This window comes from Sparus aurata, chromosome 16, assembly GCF_900880675.1.
Source record: "Sparus aurata chromosome 16, fSpaAur1.1, whole genome shotgun sequence".
Taxonomy (NCBI): Eukaryota; Metazoa; Chordata; class Actinopteri; order Spariformes; family Sparidae; genus Sparus; species Sparus aurata.
In genome coordinates, this window is record NC_044202.1 from 20,375,568 (window position 1) to 20,397,429 (window position 21,862).

Genomic DNA, 21,862 nt, shown 5'->3' on the forward strand with positions numbered 1-21,862 from the left:
GCAATTAGTTGTGTGTTCAACAGTCAGCAGTCATTCTATTGTGGTAATAGTTGATTGCAAACAATGATTTAAAAGCCGAATACAAATAAGTTTCGGCACTTATTTGAGCAATCCACGTTCATGCTTATTTCAACATCACAATGAAATAAGGATACTCAGCAATATGTCAGTGCAACACACACTGCATTTTGTCACTTTATCTTGCATTCACACCATAAGATAGATACATGTTCCTAGGTTGCTAACATTTGTATCAATTTTCATAGAAGTTTTTATTAATCACTATGTAACAGCAGCTACATTTTTCAAGACACAGACAAGACAACTAACACAACCACACAAAATGTCCTACAATGAAATATAACACATGTATACTAGACACAAAGTACTAGAAATAAGAAAGAGTCAAGTTTCTGATTCTGTTTTTTTAAAGGCGCAATATAAATATAAAGGTAGGAATTGACCACATGTTGAATTCATATTCAGAACAAATAGGGTGCAGCATATCATCGCAGTAATATGCTAACTACTGCTAACTGAAGTTGCCTTAGTTAGCTTAGGTGGCCCAGCAGCTAGCTGGGAGCTCAAAACACCAGTTGCTGTTTACACTGCTAGCACATGGTTATTGGACCAGGACTGGGCTAGCTGGTTAGCATGCTAAATAACCATAAGTCTTTCAAATTACATCTTTAAATGTGAATATTTTCTGGTATATTTATTCTTCTTTGACAGTAAGCTGAATATCTTTGGTTTGTGGACATCATATTGGTCTTGACACTGATGGACATTTTTTTTAACAGTTTATAGACCAAACAACAGATCAGTTCATTTAGAAAATAATCGACAGACTAATCAACAATGAAAATAATCGTCAGTTGCAAGCCTACTTTACAGTTTGCTGTGGGTGTGTCATATCGATGTGGCCAGAAGTGAGCATGAGTGTGGCTTTTGAGTTAATAGCCACAGAGATTGGAAGTCTTCTAACAATAGCAGTGAATATAATCAGCAGAAGTGAAAAGAGCGAAACACTGAGCAGATAAAAGCCAAACACTGCTGCCGCCTTTTCACATGTCTTAGTACCATCTGAGGGAAATAGAACTCCCAACTCATTAGTTTGGTCATCAAGAGGAGCAATAAATGCAAAAGGTTGGAACTTGACCAGGGAGGCTGTGGAGATCAAGAGTTTGGGCATGTGATAAAGACTAAGAGAGTCAAGTGAAAATGTCCTTGAACCCGTCAACCCTTTCATGCCCTCGATGATAACCATGACACAAACATCCACAGCCATGACGAGCCCTGCGAGTTACTTCCAAATGAACAGAGGAGGTGGCGTGAGGGAGCCTACGAAGAGAACACAGCAGGGGTGGGGGAGGGGGGAGGAGAAAAACAAACAATAGGAGGTGGCGTGTGGAGGGTGAGGTGAGACAATGCCGCCTTCCCCTCTTCCCTCCATTATCTCCTTTTCCCATCCCCCTCTCACCCTTAACAAGGGATAGTTTTCTCCTCGCCTCTCATCCCTCTCTCCTCCCCTCCGCTCCCTCACCATCTCCGGGGAACAAACACACCCCTGACAGGTTGCCATGGAAACGCCTCACACACACACACACACACGCACACACTCTCTTTCTCTCTCCCTTTTCCTCCTCTCTCTATCTTGCAGCGGTAACGCCTGTATCCTCTCTTTCCCCCATTAGCATCCCTCTTGCTTGGAGACAGCTGGGGCGGCAGAAATTCCCCTGCACCTCAATTTATTTGTCACGAGAGGAAAACGTTTAAAAGTCGACTTTTACATTTCAGATGTCAGGCACAAGGTGTAGGAATTTTGTGAAAAATCATTCGACTCAGTCCACAAAACTGTTCGTTCAGTGTTTTTTTTTTTTTTCTTTTTAGACATGGCTTACAAATGCATTTCTTCCAATTTACCCCTGAATTTTCCTCTCCATTAAAAAGATAAGAACAAGCAGATTAAATTTGTACACAATTACTGTAGCGATGCCGTACTCAATTAATGCCCATGGAAGTCAGACAAGAGACAGGAGCCAAGTCCCTCGGCTGGAGCATAACTCATTTATAATTCAGTCCTATTTCTCATACTTAAGCTGAGGATGGGAGTGTGTAAAGTGAGGTTTTTTTTTTTTTTTTTTTTTACGTGCACTCATCCGCATGAAAGGATATATCTACACTATACCTCACCCCCGCAGGCTTTTAGAGGGCCACTGTGAGGGTAGGTGGTGGTGGGGTGGGGTGGGGGGGTTTCTCTACTGCAGGGCCACTTTGACTCACAGCAGAGTACCAGCCACCAACTTCATACAGTGCATGTGTCATCCCCTGCTGTGCAGCTCGGGGAGGGTTTTTATCCACCTTGTGAAGTGTGTTGCAGTCATCATGTCATCCGGTGTACGTATGCAATCTCTTTGCTGCATCTATCTTCAGAACTACAGTCTCTGAACTACATCTACAGGCTTCACCAACGCAGACATATCTTTTATGTTAATACCTCTTAATTGATGATTCCCTTTTTCATCCCACAGTGCTGAAGGGAGGGAAAAGTGTCGTCATTCATCCAAACTCGCACAGTGAATGCACCACATATTCTTCCCCTCACCACCTACATCATTCCCCAAACAGAGGGCTAAGCTTTTTTTTATCACCATTTATCACCTCAGACATCATGTAGAGCCCATCACTTCTCTTCTTTCATTTTGATTTATTCATCTATTTATCAATTTCCTCACTCCTCCTGCCCAGATTGAGGCTACGCCTACAGTCTGCTGATGAAATCACATGTCAATATCTTTTTAAGTTAACGTCAGGTGATAGTGAGTGGTGCAAGGAAAAGATGTTTTCCAATTCTATCCAGGCAACAGATTGAAAGCACATGAGCTCCACACTGGAGTGTTAAAGCTGATCAGTGATCAATAAAGTGTCACGAGCCTTACCTTTTACCTGCTCCTCCACATGCCAAAATCCACCTTCACGTTTCACATCACTGAGTGGGGGGTCCGAGGCGTGCACTCTGACTGACACACACTCACACACTTGCACACAGTGGGAATGCAATCCTGCTACTTATTCGGCCTCCTTTCACTCTGTCTCCTGTAAAAAAAAAAAGAAAAAAAAAAAAAACTGGCCTCAAATTAAAAAAAAAAATTTTCTTTGATTTTCTTAATTCTGTTCAAATCTGACTTTCTCTCCATTGAGCAGGTGGCTCATCCTTCCAGACGGCGGCTCTAGGCTGAACAAGGCATCGGCACCAACCGCGATGGATGACGGTGGTTAAAGAGAGATAGAGAGACAGAGACGGAGAGGAGAGGACAGGAGAGGAGAGGAGAGAGAGAGAGAGAGAGAGGCGTAAAGCCAGCAGCTGCAGCTACGGTGAGGCTGATGTGGTTAATGCCTTCAGAATAAAAGCCTGAAATTGGATATAAAATTAGTTTAATCGACATAAAAACATTATTTAACCTAAAACAAGGGGGCTGACATCACTTGAATATACTTTAAATGTTAGCATGGACAATCAATAAAAAACCCTGCAGAACACTGGTTAACAAGTGTCCTCAAATGAGATTTAGATGAAATGTTCCTGCTGCTTTTTACATGAAATGAAATTGATGGATAAATTGAATAAATGTATTAATTCCTTAATTTTTTTTAACATGCTATAAAGTATATGATTTTTTTTTAAAAACTGCTTAAATGGCTCCAACCCATCTTAATATAAAACTTAAAAATTATCAAAACGTAATCAGACAATTTACTTTATATGTAGAACATAGGCAAAAAGCTAAAGAATTGTAATATAGTATCAAAAAATTTGTGGAAAATCCATGAGGAGATCTGTGAACCCCCAGACTCTCTCTCTTACTGTCTAAACCCTAAACAACACAATCAATAAAGATAAAGATGAATTTGACAATTAATTTTGTTCACACTTTCTATAGATATCATGATATTATCATGATATTATCATAAATTATTTGGGCCAAGGTAATCGCGGCGTCAAAATCCTATATTATGAAAACCCTTGTGGATAAAATGTATTTGGAAGATAATTGTCAATGTAAATATATAGCTTAATAAACCTCTATTCCACCATGTTTCTTTTACCAGGGAAATTCACAGCACAGCTTTTGACTGATGTTCAGTGAGCCACGATCATATTTCACACTTGTTCAGTTGTCTGACAAAATAAAAGCAGAGGTTGAAAAAAATATGACCCCAAGTCACAAAAACTAATATTATTACAGCAGCTCTTTGTTTGGTGAAATGTAGAGGGTAATTTGTGATGGAATTTTCACTCATTAAATTATAGCATGGCAGATTTGCACTGGATTGGAATCACAGACTATCACTGCAATTATCTATCAATCTATCCATTTCTTCATGTGTTCATTCATTATCAAATAAGTCAGTAGGTGTCCTCCATACAGTGGAACATTTGACCAAGGGCGGACAAATACACAACACACTGGCACTTAGTAACGAGAATCTAAATTACAACTGTACCCGTATGACAATAGGGATACTAGATGCAAAGAAATAGAAGAAAACACAACATTGGTGGTGAAAACTGATTATTGTGTGTGTGGGATCAGATTAAAATGTCAACTCAAAGGCTTTTCACAGACAACCTGCATTGATCAATTCTCCAATCAATTCCTGTTGAAAGAAACACATCACTATGTCTGCGTTGGACAACGCTGACATGAAGATAAGCTATCCAGGTTTCAAGAAAGGGTCAATAACTGGCTCATATATCAACCAAACCCTGATCAAATCCTTCCATAAGCAGGATTTTATTTCATGATATAGAGCGCAGCAGCCCTTTCACCTTAAACTAGTTAAGACTGTAACTGTGTACCTAAAGAAAAAAAATGTTTTTCATTGTCCTTTTTATTAATTACATTTTATGTCTTTGGTTTTTGTCTAAAATGACTTTTGTAAAAATAATGTTTTATTTATTTTGAAAGTTTTTCCAGGAAGTTCTGTTTCATATTATTTCTGACTTGCCACTTCCAAGTCAATCAGTCTGATATAACCAGTAAGCAGCAGCTCACAGCATGAGGCAAAAAAGAGAGGAGTGCCTGTGGAATCTAGTTTGTGTTTACCTCAAGTTCCTTTAAAAATTAACAAATAAATAAATACATACTTCTGTATTTCTTACTCCGCTCTGTGTTACTAATCCAAGATCAGCTTTCATCCATTTTTGGCCTATATCCTTGTCTCAAACACACCACACTTCCCCTTATATTTCACTTATTTCAACTCTTGATAAAGTTATGGTTTGGAATGAGTTATTTTTTCATGTGGTGGTCAATTGTTCAACCCAGATCCATAACAAAATTTTCTAATGTTGTTTTCACACCTGTAGTCAGTTCATGTTGGCAAGACCAAGTGATAAAATTATGCATTGTTGCATTTTAATTCTAGTTTGGTTACTGTTCACACTGACGTTTTACAAATTGATTAAGAGTGGTAATGAAGTAATACAGACTTATAGGTAACCTGTTGGTTGGACAGTTTTGATGAGTGTCATCCTGGATCATAAGCACATCATCATAAACCATGTGGGTTCATCAAACCCCACAGCAGTTAACAAAGCACTTTACTTCTGCGTGTATTTATGTTCTTTTGAATAATAATAATAATTAAGATTATTAGTGTTATTAGACTGTGAATCAAATGTATGTTATGTAATGACTAACAGGTAGAGACGAAACAGAGGCGTCAGTACACAATGATGATTTTGGGATTATTACTTTGGGATCGCTGTCACACACTTTTTAATCAGTTGACAAGGGATACAACACAGCAGTTCTGTACACAACACATTAATTATGCAGATAAGCTTTGATGACATGCATAGATGTTACCATTAGAAATGATTTTCTATAACTACACAGCCTATAGGCTCGGCGTACAGATCGACACTTCCTGAACAGTGCACAATCAGCAGATGTAATTATTTGGACTGTAGTTTATGAATCTTGCTAAAATAACAAATATATAAAAAAAAAAAAATAAAAAAAAAATAGCACATCTGTGGTTGGTCTGCTGACTTTCACACCACAGACAAACTGCATCAGAATCTACTTGCAAGTCGACAGTGAACCCACCTTTTTAAGCTGTCTTCATCCAGTTGTTGGGTTCAGTTACAGTTTTTCTCGATTGTTTACACACATTTTCTGAAAGCATGCCTCATGCTCTCAGAACTCTACACACAAATCAAAAATCACACACACAATCGGCAAAACCCCTCAATTCTCCTGCAAAATTAAACTTTACATTCAAAACAATGTTATTTCTTCTCAAAATGGTATTTTGTTTTCAAATGACACACACAAACCATCAAATGAATAGACATTTATAAGAACCAGTTGAACACTGATGTGCTCAGTGTAAAACACTATGATGAATGGAAAACACTTCTTCTTCATTCATCATAATGACTTAGGCCTTTTTTGTTCAGTTACACTTACTACAGTCAGTACATACATAAGTGTGATGTAAAATATTTGAGAATATTGTTTTTATACTCAGAACACACAAATACACGGTAACAGATATATTTTATTTTTCCCACAAAAACAATGTACACAGTGTACATCTCAACCAACACAAAGTGCATATACAACAATATACGGTCTACATAGAAAACAACAGAAGAATTTACTGTACACAGTTACAGTAAAAAAATAAAATAAAAAAATAAAAAACTGTGCAGCATGATCTGCTCTGTTTCGGTCTGGCCACAGCACCTCATCCACATCACAAGCCATGTTTTCACCTCATAGCTTGGAGAAGGGGTATATGCATTTGTGGATTTGTGGATTTCGGTCATACACTTTACAAAAAATTCTCAATAGGATTGAGGAATGGAGAATATGGAGGGAGATAAAGCGTGGTTGGGCAGTGAACCAGTTACGAACCAAAGCAGCCCAGTGGAAACTTACGTTGTCCCAAATGACAACGTACCTGAGCTGATCTGGTGGAATGAGTGTGTTGTGTAGGGTGTCTAGGTGTTTGCCCATTTGATGAGTCAGTGTGCATAGTAGGGCAATTCACTTTAGAATTTTGAATGACAGAGTGTTCTTTGTGAAAGCAAGAGATTTTCTTCATGAAAATTGTGCCAAATGCAGAGAATTGTGTGTAGTGTTTTGAAAAAAGTGTGTTTTAGAACTGCAATTTGAGTGTAAAGCAGGAATTGTGCTTCTAGTTTAGGAGAATTGGTTCAGGGGGTTGGTGCATGAGTTACATGTTGTGGTCATTGTGTCTCAAGTACCAGTTTTTGTGTGTAAACAATTGAGAAAAACTGTAAATTCCATTTAGGCAAGTCTTGCCACTTGTCAGCCATCTTTGGCAATGGCCTCAGGTTGTTATTTTAGGTCAACAAGACCAGGCCCCAATCTAAATGAATGGGGAGAGAGCCTAATGGTCATTAAAAAGTTTAGAGACTTTGCCACAAAATAAGGTTTAAAATGCTTTTTTCCGACTGGTTACACTTCCACCTTGCACAAACTTCTTTTACCCACCCATTAACCATTAATCAGTGCAACAACTTGATTGGCTAATATCTTTCCTGGTTGGCTGTAATAAAGCACACAATTGGCTTTTTGGAGGAGGGGTGGGACATACAACATCATCTTCTTCTTTAGCGGACTTATTATTACAAACTTTTTCATTAAAATCCATTGTTGTTTGTGTTTGTGTCGTTGCGTGGTGTTACATGAGTTGTCCTTGTGCTGAAAACGTGACTTGTCGCAAACGTGACATCGCTCCCCGAGACAAGAAGAAAGCAAAAAAATATATTTTTACAGTGGAAAATCCCAAAAATAATAGTAACGCACAGTGACTTGAATAAGTAACTTTAATCTGATTACTGGTTTTGAAATATTAACGCATTAGATTACTCGTTACTGAAAAAAGTGGTCAGATACCCGCATCACTGCCCGCAGGTAGAGTCTTTTTATTAACAGGGGTCCGGGAAATTTTGAAAATATGGCTGTTAAAGATGCAGTTTCAGTGTAGTTTGAGAAAGAAAGGAAGGCCAATCGTTGGGTCCTCATCGTCAAATTTAAATCACAAATAAAGCTAATTCTCCCTCACTAGGCCTACTGAGCAATGTTTACGTTAAACATATTATAGCCTGTGCTGCATAGGCTATTAAAGCAGGTAGAACATTCCCTATTATAATTTCTTGGCTTCATTGTCTATCTGCATTAGGCCTACAGGAGGCTTTACATATATACGGCCGGCTCAGCTGCCCGGAGTACCGAGTAATAATTAGTAGCAGTGAAGAGTCCAAGTGAAGGCTTAGAAGGCACTAGAATGGCCAAGACGGTCATTTTGACTGTTTTAAAATTTATATGTGCAAAAACTTTGTCTGTATTTTAATTCAGAATAGTTTTTATATTAATTACATAAAATGATGTTTTACCTATTTCGGCCATAAGCAATCATATTGACCACGCGTCTTTTCGCAGGGTTTCATTGTTATATATTTTGTGCTTATTTGTGAATTTCCTTGTATGTTATTTATTATATAGTTGTATTATATCGCCTGGTTGGCACCATGGGCAAACAAAAACCTTTTCCCCCTTCCATGAAACAGTAAACGGAGCTGTTCGACACTGAGGTGCTGAAGAGATGCGACTCTGACTGTGTAACAGGGAAAGCCGAGGAAGAATGTCTGCATTCTGAGCACCGTGCACACAGGTGTGGGCACCTTTAGTGGGGCGAAGACAAAACCAGAGTCTGTGTTTAACTACAACAACACCAAGTACGGCGTGGACGTCCAGAGCCAGATGGTGAGGGCGTACTCCGTCAAAGGCGGTACAGAAGATGGCCAGTGGCGGTCTTCTATAACATCCTGGACCTGGCTGGGATCAATGCCTGCACCTTATTCAAGGAGTGCACCAGCAGCAGGAGAGCCCGGAGGAAAGTCCTGCAGCAGCTGGCAGAGGAGCTGAGGGCAGAATACATGGAAATACATGGAAAGCAGCCGCGGCAGTTGGCACAAGGTGGGCAGCAGCGGAACCAACCACCGCAGCAGCAGCAGACACAGAGACGGAGGCAGGGCCGGTCCGAAAGAGCTGCAAACAGAACCAAACGTCACATGCCTGTGTGTGGTAACTGTGCGAGGAGAGCAGAGGTAAACTGCGTAAAATATATATATATATATATATATATATATATATATATATATATTTAAAATCATTTTTTTCATAATCAAATAAGTTACTTTTAATGGTAATTTTCTTTTTCTGAGTTTTCTCTATTAAAATCATGTGTGGATACATGCAATAATTACGTTTTACCATGCGCGATGATATGAATATTGATAAATGTATAATTAAACTTGTTAAAATGTACACTTTGGTATCATTTCGTTTTTAAAAAAAATATCATGACACAATGAATTCATTCATCACTCAGTTGGGTATTTACATGAGAGATTACAGAGTTTAAATCTAGCGGTCACAATGACCGCTTAAGGCCGTTCTAGTAATGTTGAAATTCCGACCCTTCTGAAGTTCAAGTGACACTTTGGTCCAATCAGAAACATATAATTTGACCGGATCTAACTCTAGGGTTGTGGAAAGTGCACTGTTATGCCTTAACCAAGATATCGATCATTAGATTATTGGATCAGATCTGACTGGAATGAACCCGCCACAGTGGTAAACTGATTAAGTTCACCCGCCAGCACACAAATTCACCCGCATTTGGCAGGTGCTAATCTCCATAAATGCTGCAATGGTACTAAACAGTAGGCTAATAGACGGGCTCTGGTAATATCAGTGACACATAGAGGGGGAAAGAATAACACTGATGTTGAATTTGCAACAAATTATTCTGACTCTGCCCATATATGCCATGAGGAAAGCCAGGCCAGCTTCTGCGCAATTTGCGCTGGTGACAATGTTGCACTTGTGGCTGCTGGCCGTTCCATATGCAACCACATAAACATCTCCGGGGCTATTTTCATCATTAGGCAGTCATATTTGATTTTTTTTTTCTTTTTTCAAGGCACAGAGATCCGGGGCTATTCCCAAAACATCCAGGGCTATAGCCCGAATGCCCAGGTCTAACGACGCGCCTGCCAATGAGAGCAGCCACTTTTAGATATAGATTAGACTACTGCTAGCTTAGTTTAACTTGATTTGTGCAGCCAATACACTCAAATTATAGAACTCATTTATATGGAGAGTTTTACAAGAATGTGTTTAAGATGCTCGTAGGTGGATTTTTTAACAATGGAGAAGGCTAGGCTAGCTGTCTCCTCCTGTTTCTAGCTGTTTAAGCTAAGCTTACTGTCTCCTGTCTTCTTTAACTCTCAGCATGAAAGCATACCTGTGGCGTGTGTGTGTGTGTGTGTGCGTGTGCGTGTGTGTCGCTGTGGGGAGGATGGCAGGAATACTGATTCTGCTTTCTTAATTAGCATGTACCCGTGGGGCTGATATCTCTATGGGGTTCTGGCGAGACAAGCGAGCACTCCAGTTTTTCTCCCTGTGGTGAAAGACTGGCTTGCCACTCCCCTCTTGCACCACCTGACACTTTGGACTGAGAGGGAGACCAAAATAGAAGCAGTGAAGACAAAATCAGAGACAAAAGAGGAGCAGACTCAGTTCTGGCGTCTATGACAACCAAGCTCAGGAAGAAATAAAGCATTACCTAAAATGTCTGCAGCTATTCACACTCCTTTTATTGCTCCCTAATTTATCACTCTGCCATTGCTCATGACGTTTACATCAAATATATCCTCCACTAGTTAGGTGCATTGTCCTAGTCTCAGCCTTTCTGTTGTAAAGCAGGTCGAACTACATTCAGTTGTTGTAAATTCACCAGGCTCTTTGAAAACAATTTGATGGATTGAATATTAGTGAAATACCCCAATTAAAAAAGGAAAAACAAAACAGTCACTTTAATTGAGAGGAACTATCCCTCGATTAGTTTCTGTTTATTTTCAAGATAATCATTCGATTTAACTTGTCAACCTTAAACGAGATTCCAGAATTTTTTTAAATGGGACAAAAAAACGTTTATTCTCAAATGTGAGCCACATTTAGTTCCCCATAGAAACATGTCTGTGATATACAAAATCAATGCCAACAGCATCTATGCTAAATAGAGTACATCAGGTATCAGAGAATGTTTTCCATTATTTTCTGTGTGCATTTGTGATGGACAATTACTTATGTGTGCATATGAGCAAGTGGTACTTTCATATATCTCTGTTGGACTGTCATGCCTGAAATATTTATCATGGTAACACATATAAAGATGAGTTGCAGCAGTTCTCTTCTCTTCTCTTCTCTTCTCTTCTTCTCTTCTCTTCTCTTCTCTTCGCTTCTCTTCTCTTCTCTTCTCTTCTCCTCTCTTCTCTTCTTTAGCCAGCAGCGTGGCTCTAGGGCTCAACAACTATTGGATGATGAATTACGGGGAAATTGTGATGCCACACAGAGCTGTTATTGTCTTGTTTATTGATGATCTTCATTTTAAGTGGTTTAGTCCTCTGATATAAATTATTGTTTTGTTTTTTTTTTATTTCTGAGCCATGCAAACATTTTGCCCATTTCACATGGGATTGAAAGAAATCTCTATGTATCAAACATAAAAAAAAACTAAGAAGAGATCTTCCACTCACACAGATACAAAAACTAATACTCAATACATCAATAATGATATTAGATATACTCCAAAAATTTTCAAAGTAGATATGTTATGCAATAAATGTCAAATTACAGTTTTTCTCGATTGTTTACACACATTTTCTGAAAGCATGCCTCATACTCTCAGAACTCTACACACAAACCAAAAAACACACACACAATGGGCAAAACCCCCTCAATTCTCCTGCAAAATGAAACAAAATGACACACACAAACCTGTACACAGTTACAGTAAAAAAAAATAAACAAAAAAAAAAAAACATGCAGCATCCTCTCCTCTGTTTTGGTCTGGCCACAGCACCTCATCCACATCACAAGCAATGTTTTCCCTGGCCAAGCAGCACAAGAAATATTGCCTAGCATGGTGAATCCAGCCATGAAAAGCACCAACTGCTATATATCCACATGCGTCTTCCATAGCTTGGAGAAGGGGTATATGCATTTGTGGATTTCGGTCATACACTTTCCATCTCCAGGCAGAATAAAAATTCTCAATAGGATTGAGGAATGGAGAATATGGAGGGAGATAAAGCATGGGTGGGCAGTGAACCAGTTACGAACCAGAGCAGCCCAGTGGAAACTTACGTTGTCCCAAATGACAACGTACCTGAGCTGATCTGGTGGAATGAGTGTGTTGTGTAGCGTGTCCAGGTGTTTGCCCATGTGATGAGTCAGTACGCATAGTAGGACAATTAACTTTAGAATTTTGAATGACAAAGTGTTCCTTGTGAAAACAAGAGATTTTCTTCATGAAAATTGTGCCAAATGCAGAGAATTGTGTGTAGTGTTTTGAAAAAAGTGTGTTTTAGAACTGCAGTTTGAGTGTAAAGCAGGAATTGTGCTTGTAGTTTAGCAGAATTGGTTCAGGGGGTTGGTGCATGAGTTACATGTTGTGGTCATTATGTCTCAAGTACCAATTTTTGTGTGTAAACAATTGAAAAAAACTGTAATTGTGGTCCGAATGTCAGAAGAAAGAAAATCAATTGATTTCAAAGAGTTTATCCTAACAAAAAGTAATTATATCTAGGGATGGGATCATACCAGCTGCAATGTCTGTCAACATGCTCGCTTTCTGATTCCTTAGCGACTACTACTTTACATTACCACATTACACAGCACCTATCTCTGAACTCTTCCTTTCTATCTCAACTTCAAACTTGTAAAGACAGGCGAAGAAAATACATATTTCTGGCATAGATAATGTGGTGTTTGTTTGGTGAGGTGGATGTTACAAAGCGCATATTGTATACATTCATTCAAGTTGTCCTCTAGCAGTATGAGGACTGTGACAATCCATGATGTCCATCTCCATCAATGAGGTTTAGTTACGGTCAGGGTCATTTTGGTGCCCTGGGTGAGATAAGGATCTGGAGGACTCCGAAACCTGTCACCACAATATATGGACAATAGCCACCGGAAACATCGTCAAGAGTTTAATTACTTCTCGGGACATCTGGTGGAGCTTGACAGGATGGCAGCTTAATAATAGAGCTCTGGTATCAGCCTTAAATTTCCGCTAATTCAATAATCTCTATCCATTCCAACTGATATACATCGATGCATTAATGAACGGGGATAAAACTAAGAAACGGAGATATGGGTTATGAAACAATTCCAAACGAGAAATCAGAAAAGAAGTTGCGGCCAGCGAAATCCCACTAGGACAATAGGGAGGCCGAAGATAAAACGAAACTTTGGACTCCATCCGGGAGGTGGTGGAGTCATGACCTCGGGGATATGCATTTCACAGTTCAGAAATTCAGAACAGTTAACCCTAAGGAAGGAAAGGACAGGACGGACTGTAAAGGTTATAGACCTGACAGTGTACATACAATAACATATTTGCCACCATCTTAACAAAAGAATGGAAACTGCAATGCTTTTGTTAATAGATATGGACCACAATATTCATAAATAACAGGCAAACTCTATCAAGTAATGAACAGATCTGGCTTTAATGAAAATGTTATACATTGTAATCAGGCACTTACTCCTCTCCCACTGCAGGAATAAAGGTTAATGGCATCCTCTCTGACTCCATAACTCTGCAACGTGGTTGTATGCAGGGCTGCCCTGCTAGCCCCAGTCTTTTTAACTTATTCATTGAACCTCTAGCCCAAGTGATACAACAAGAGACAGAATTAAAGGGTATATCTGTAGGAGGAGAGGAGTACAAAGTGAGCTTATATGCAGAGGATCACAATCACGGACCCAAAATTCAGGCCTGCCTCTGCTAATGAAAATGCTGGAGAGGTATGGAGTATACTTAGGGTACAAATTCAGCTGGCACTCATCCCACATCAAGTACTTAGGAGTGATTCTACCTAAAGATCTGTCACAGTTATTTGATATTAAGTACAACTGCAGAATCAAAAAAATCAAAGATGATCTTTGGGGGTCCTACTACTCCCTCTTGACTTTGGCAGCAGAATCAGATCTTAAAATGAATACTAATCCCAGATTATTATATCGTTTCTTATCACGTCCAGTAGAAATTCCCCAGAAACAATTCAGTGAATGGAATAAACATGTTTCCAGATTCATTTGGGATAAAAAAAAGACCAAGGGTAAAGTTCTCTACCCTTTGGCTACCATAAGGGGAGGGGGTCATGGCCCTTCCATTCTTAGAGGATTATTATTTATCAGACCAACTGAGACCTCTAGTATACTGGTGTAACCCATTCAAATGGGAGCCTCTGGAGATATCTTTACCAGACACACCAATACAGTCATTTCTTGGTTGTTTTCGGCAAGGAAAAGGAAACATCATAGAAAGCCATTCAACAGGTTAATTTCTCACTGAAAGTATGGTTAGAAGTGGTTAAATGTTTCCAACTCCAAAAAGAAGATCAACTCAAATGGCCAGTTTATGACTCTGAATTTGAACCAGAAATTCTAGAACATAGATATAGACAGTGGTTTTATTCTGATTTACTTCCATGTGCAAGATTGTCAAAAAAAGGGTATCTTCAAAGTTTCTATAATTTATGCCAGATACATACAGGTGTGGTGAGCAGGACTTTGGTGTGGTAATTATTTTTATAAAAAGGTAAAAGTTTTTTAATTATACCACGGCATTACATCACTCATAAAAGACAATTTAAATATGATGAGGGATATAATTTGCTAAATAGTACTGTGATTGAAATATCTTCAGCTTACTGTTTGAAATATTAATTGTATTCTAATTTGAAAGTATTTAATTTGAAGCTGGATGTCTAATTTGTTTGGGCAAACTGTTGTAGTTTGTTTCTTTTCTTTTAGAACCATGGCAGTCAACTAGGAATCATTCTAATGTCGACATTCACATCATTCTGGGAAAATAAACAAATAATAATTGCAACCTGTGTTTCCTGGTGGTTTGTGGCTCCCGTTAGTACCATTATCCACAACAGTAATTGTTTATCCATATTGGTCGGCAAATTTCAGCACAATGTTTAACATTCTAGGTAGGAGGAGGAACACTAAACAGCAGCAGCAGTTAACCAAATAAGTAAACGGGCTTGACATTCAGATGATGATTAATCCTTGGCAGCTAACATTGCTTCAGTAAATAACATTATTATCTAGTTTTGCTTTACTGTAATTTAGGCTGGCTAGTACAAATGAGACGTCTTTATACAACATGGTATTTTTTTTTAATGATGTAAATGATGACCTCTATTTTGGGATTTCTTTTCCTCCTCCTCTTTTCTCTGTTTTCTAAATTGCACACCTAAAGGCTCAGACCTTGAAATGTAAAAATAGACACCTGTCGCTCTCTCTCCCTCTGACCTGACATGCAACCCCCTGCTTTCAGCACAGTCAGTGCTCAAATGACACGACACCCCCAAATGCAGGCCAGGGTCAAAAGATGAGGAACGACAGGAATGCAAAGGTTGTTATTCTGTCTTTCCTTGTTTGTTTATTTTCTTTCATTAGTTATTTTCAAGACACAACATGAAGGAAGGACACCAACGGGCACCGCTAATTGTAAGTATACATTTTTATACTGTCTTGAGCATGTGGTGCTTACAGGCCGCTGCCTATGTGGCTTATAAAAAGAGCGTCCTGGTAACCGTGAATGTGGCCTGCATTATGATTCGGACTCACAATGAGAATATGGAGTGTAACGTTTTTGTGTGAGCAGTCACTGACGTGGACACATTAATTTCCACAATCCAGAGAGGGCAGTGTGTGTGTGTGTGTGTGTGTGTGTGTGTGTGTGTGTGTGTGTGTGTGTTTGTGTGTGTGTGTGTGTGTGTGTGTGTGGGTGTGTTTGTGTGTGTGTGTGAGTGTGTGTTTGTGCGGCCACCATGAACATCAACGACTGTGCTGTGTTCACTGCAGCGATTTTACCCACAATTTGACACTTCACATTTTGGTTGGGTTAAGGCAAGAAAAGTACTTTGTTTTTGGAAAACATCATGGTTTGGTTTAAGATAACTCATTTAAAAAATGTTATGTATGTTGACTTTTTGCTTTCACACTGGACATGAGCAAGTGCTTGACCCAACCATTCGTCTGACCTCTTCCCAGACTGGACTTACTGACTGCTTTGTCTGACTTCCTTCTTTAATGCCGTGATAAATACTATTGCCACTAGAGGTTGCTGCCTCACAAGAAACATATATGTGGTTGCAATAAGCTGCTTTCCCAGTCAACATCTACGTTCGCTTATCTGATGAGGACTAGCTGTCTGTTGTAGTTCCTACCAACTGATGCCGTTGGTAAAAAATAGCTAATTTAACTCCTTTAATTTAATTCTTCCTTGAACAGCCAACTCTGTCAACCATATTTTTAAATACAGTGGAAGACATATAACTACATCTATAATATTACCTCAACCCATTTTGCTAATGGCAAACCAGTTTTTGGTGGATCTGATATATATTTAGCTATAATAGTTTCAAAGTTGTCCACTTACGTCTTCAATTGCAGACTCCTGCCATCAGAGAATACTTTCTTGACTGATGGCAAATAATGACGGAGGCAAGACTATAATTATAAGCAATGTGCATTTTGACATTTTGCATTGGTAAACACCAAATGTTTTTTTCAGTGTAGTAATATCTCCAGTGATTAAAACATAGAATACATGACATTTGAATTTTCTTCTTCTAATCTGCCTGAAAAAGGTCAGATAAGGAGTCTGTAAACTTACAAACTAAATTTGAGACTGACAGCTCTTTCAGAAATGAGGAGCCCATGCTGCCAGGTCTGGATGACAGTAATTATGCCTAATGAAGTAAAAGTCACTATTGCAATCATCTCATTTGGCATGAATCAATATCTGCTATGATTAATATTTGTTTGCTACACCGACTCTTTCCTTATATTCCCTCTGAGGGAAAAAAAAAAACACATGAAGCCAAGAAATGAGAGAATGTGAATAGACAAACAAAAACCCAAGATGCATTGTCATGTTTAAAATGTAGTTATCTAATAGTGTTAGCATTTGAACTTGAACATTTATTGTACCATAGTAACCTTCATTTCCATTGCTTACCATAAAAAGTGGAACATTTTATTACCACAAGTAGAAAATGTATTTATTTTTACAAAGGCAGGGATGCAGATATTCAATATAATCCCTCAAATGGTTCCAATTCCTCCTGGTTGAGCATGTCTTTTGCTACTTACATCACATGCTGGGGGTTTTGGTTTGCTTTATATGTGCCAGAGACAAAAAAAGATACACAAAGAAGCACCACATGGTTAAAAATGCGGGACTAATAAGTGTGAGGGTGTAAAATCTAATAACATTTAGCCATGAAGCTGCAGATTGTAACCAAGTGTACAACCCTTGTCTCACCCTCCCTTACACAGTGGCTTCTAAAACTGCATATAAAGTGAAAAGACCCTCTATAGAGCCAGTGTTTGGTTTGTTCATTGATCCTTACTTTCTGGTGATTATACTCTGATAATTCTGAATATATCATATTCTATTTCTCCCCCTAAATCCTACACAAATGGGGCATCACTTATAAAAACGTTTGCAGGTGTATACTTAAACTTAGTCTTAAGATCATTTCCATTGGTGTGCTTCCATTTGATTCATAAAACGACGCTAAGCATAAGTAGCCTGTCATCTTTCAATCCCAAATCAATTTAAGCTGATGGCACATGCCTTGCGATTTGCAATTGTTTTCTTTTTTTGTCTGTTTGTTGAAGATGAGATCATTTCCATGTCAACAGAAGGTTTTATAAATTGCTATTTATACGTGGTTTTCTGCTCAAGTTGTACTTAAGATCAATTTGTTTGTAAATCAGTTTTAGAAATGAGGCCCCTGACCTATAAAGTATAAATCATGGTTGAGTCTCAGTCCCCAGATTGTCAGATACCGACGCTTTGGATTGGTATTCAGAGCACATTCTAACCCAAAGCGATGAATTAGACGACCTGGGAATGAGACTCAAAATTAACTATCTTTCTCCAGGATCGTCTTTCCCACCTTTAATAAAATAACCTAAGTGAGCACCTTTTGTGTAACCTAAAAAGCAAAGGAAGTCATAAAATTAAAAAAAATAACATGCTGCAGGTTGGTCCCTTCACTAAACATGTGGTCCTTTTTAATCACTGTCCCAGAGACGGATCTCAGCGGAGCCTTAAGGCCACAAGCATCTGGCTTACATCACACATGTCACCTGTACTCTGAAGCCATGCAGATAGGCCAGGCTTTGGTATTAACATTGAGCAATACATTAATTCCTTATCCATCAATACGCATTAGTAACTGTACGCACTGAGGCCAAAATAGAGAGAAAAAATAAACGTCTCATCTTCCACAAGTCTGTCTGCCCTCCAGTGAGGCAGCAGCATGTCCCTGGTTGATGTATGACCAGCCTCCTGATGGTTTTGAGAAAGACAGTGTGGTTGCTTAAGGCCTCAGGTGTCATGTTAGATTGTGAGACAGCTTGCCTTTAAACAAACAGCAGCACCACCAGCTGATGTGCTTGGGGGATTGAGTCAGGTTGTTTATCGCCACTCTGAGCAGTAAGAAAGCTGCTTAAAGGTCACGCTCCAGAGTAAATACACATAAGAGAGATATTTGGCTTTGGGGGGCCCACTTCTCTTTAAAAACTTCAATTTTAGTTATTCCATTAATACTCCTTATTCAGCCATATATAGATTGTCTCCTTTTCTCTTTTCTTTTCAGCATTTTCAGCATCATCATGTTGAGGCCAGGCTTGGCATCCTAAGAACTCATCCACCTTGGTAAAAATGAAAAAGCCAGTTATTTAATAAGGATGCCATGATCGGGAGTTTTGTTCAGGGCATTGGCAACTAATTGAACACGGAGAGGTGGATCTATTTAAAGCCTTCTATTTATTGTGTATCATTACTTATTCATGGTAATGTTCATAATGAAAAGCGTAACTATATCCGCCTTACACACTTTCAGTCTTGGTTACAGGATAAGATAATACACACAGCTTTAGATAGAATGGTGTGGGGGATTAAGATGGGGTGACTCTCTCAGGTGGTTGTAGGCTTTTGGGCCATGTAGGTGGAGAGTGACGACAAACTCTGGCCTCTTCTCAACTTTTTACATTTTATTGGACCAAAGAGCCCAATCATGATAGTGAAACAAGTCATTTCATGTGGGTTGTGACCCTCAATGAAATGTATCGACTGCTTTACAGACGCATCTTTCACAATGTGAGCTTATGAGAAGAGGTCTTTTTGGGCCACACTGTGTCATGTAATTACATGGTTTGGCCACTACAAAAACTGGATTGAAAGCCCAGCTAGCAGCATATATCTGCCAGCTGAAATTACAGAGGGCTTTTGGAGTATCATCTCTTGCTGGTACAAACTAACTCCAGTAGACATTTCAGCAGCACAATATATAGACATGTTTGACATACCTTAAAATCTTTTGTTTTTCTACAGAGTCTGTAGATATTGTTACTTAATTATTTTTGTCGATCACACATGTTGGAAAAAAACATTTTTAAAGTGCCCTCTTGGGTGCCCCTATGGTAGGTAAAACATAATAAAATGCCCTCTAGGGTGCCCTTCCGATGGACAAAATGGGGTGAGGTACCCTTTCATCATGACATTCTGTGCACTGGTGCCTAACAGCATACAACTGTTGCCATTTTTCTTTTATTCAATCCTGCTCCTCAGTCCATCACTCCCTACAACACAAGAAAACAAACAATAACCGTGTACTGCATGTTTTTTTAATGGCAGAATTTGCAGAAACCAAAGAGCTTAAAATATATCTGTTTATCTTAGCCAACAAGGAAAGAGGAGCAAATTGCAAGAGACACTATACCTTTTTACTGTGCTGTGGGAGGAAAAATGGTCAGGAGAGAGCAGCGAAACTCAGTGACCGTCTGCAATAACAAGTGGCTGGGTGTTCAATGGGAGTAATGAAATCATTTTACCACCAATACGTGGTAAATGAGAACACGGAGACAGTGATCAGAGGATGAGGATTCCGACCACACAGCAATGAGCAGGTTATTAATGGAACGACATGTGAGCTGACAGGCTGAGTCTAATCTTAATAAGGTATTTAGCATATTGAGATCGTTTCATAACTGGCAAATGTAAAGCTTTTAAATGTTTTGTCTGCTCTGTATAAAAGGTGTTTAACTGACAAGGCACAAAGAACATAAAAAATAAAATGAAAAATGTTTAGCCGTCCCTTCCTGATGCAACACGTCAAAGCAGTTTTTATAATGAATTCAACTGTTCATTTTCCTGAGTTATAGTCATAATATTATAAAATTTCAGCTGTAGTTATGTAACTTGAGCATGCTCTTTATATGCTTCAGAGGAGCAATTAAACAATAAACAAGGCCGATTTATTGTGCACGGGAAATTCACACAACCCAATCCTTTACATAGTTTTGAACAAATGGACCTGTTTGGGAAGTACTGTGTAAGTGGCTCTGAGGGGGGCATTGAATAGTAGAGGGCCGCATTAGTTGGTGAACGTGAGCCAAGCGCACAAAGGCAGGAAGTGACTGAAAACTACTGGAGGCCTTAAACAACAAGCAGCAAAAGGACATAACAGAAGTCTATCTTGAAGAAATAGAGTCTGTTTTGTTTTAGACTGTCACTGAACCTCACCAGACTCGGTACAAGACAGTCAACATTACATAAGATGAATTAAATGAATATGTACTTTGAAAACATAACAAATACAACACTTGTCAGATCCACCCATTCACACACACACACACACACACATTCATACACTGATGACAGAGGCCGCCATGCAAAGTGCCAACTGCTCATCAGGAGCAATTTGGGGTTCAGTATCTTGCTCAAGGAGACTTAGACATGCAACTAGGAAGAGCCAGGATTCGCCGTTTGTATTCGCCATCTAGAATTAAAGGGTGTGTTGTACTGTGGGCAATGTCCATGTATTGTAGTGATGTGCTCTAGGGGGGCTTCAAAGATTAATCGCTCCTAGAGCACCAAAATGGCTAAAGCCAGCTCTGCCTAGGTGCAAAGACTGCCAAGAGACCCAGCTTTGAGCTACTATTGGTCAGGGTGACAGGGCCCCCAAATGACCAATCAAAATTCCAGCTACTTCCTTTGTTCTGTTTCTTTCCCCATGGGGCTGCGTGCTTTCTTTGCTCTCCAGAGCTCTTCTCCTACCGGACCTTGCCTCCAGCTCTTCTTCTGGGCCCAACAGCTGCTGAGAGCTGCCAGTTGTAGTTCCAGCAGGCCGATAGAACTTCTTTCCATAGCAGCAACAGTCCTGCTAGTACCCCAGCTCAATCAGCACCAGCAGTTGTGACACAAAGCCTGTCAGCTAAATCCACAATCCGAGGAACACCAAGAAGCACCAAGCTGCTACCCCCGCAAAGGAAAGGAGCAACCAGTTTCCGCCATCCACTTTCTTTCATCGGACATTGCACAGCTCAGCACTGGACAAGACGACACTGTTTAACATTGGATTACACAATCTCCTCATCTGTTCATCATCCTCACTGTTGAGTGTTAATGTGATCTCTGCGTAGTCAGGTTATTGTTAGCTGGCTTTGCTACACGGCTAAGTTGATGTTAATTGAATTACGCTTTACAATCAGACTCAGGGTCTTTGTATGCAACCAACCATCATCCCTAACCTGGCACCACATCACACAGACACATGCACACACACACTCCTTCACCCTGGGCCTGGAACATATCACACCTACGTGTGATATCAGCGAGCACCAACATTGTTTCTTTGTTCTCTCCT

The 21,862-nt window shown here is 39.4% G+C and overlaps 1 protein-coding gene across 1 annotated transcript in view; it reads right to left on the reverse strand.

Annotated features, from left to right (window-relative positions):
- The window catches only part of lingo2b (leucine rich repeat and Ig domain containing 2b), a 36,218-nt gene extending 32,889 nt beyond the window's left edge, over positions 1 to 3,329 (reverse strand). The window contains exon 1 of the mRNA XM_030443546.1: positions 2,940 to 3,329. The gene's annotated coding sequence lies outside the window, so the exon portion shown is untranslated. The remainder of the gene's footprint in view (positions 1 to 2,939) is intronic.
- Positions 3,330 to 21,862: the final 18,533 nt, after the last annotated feature.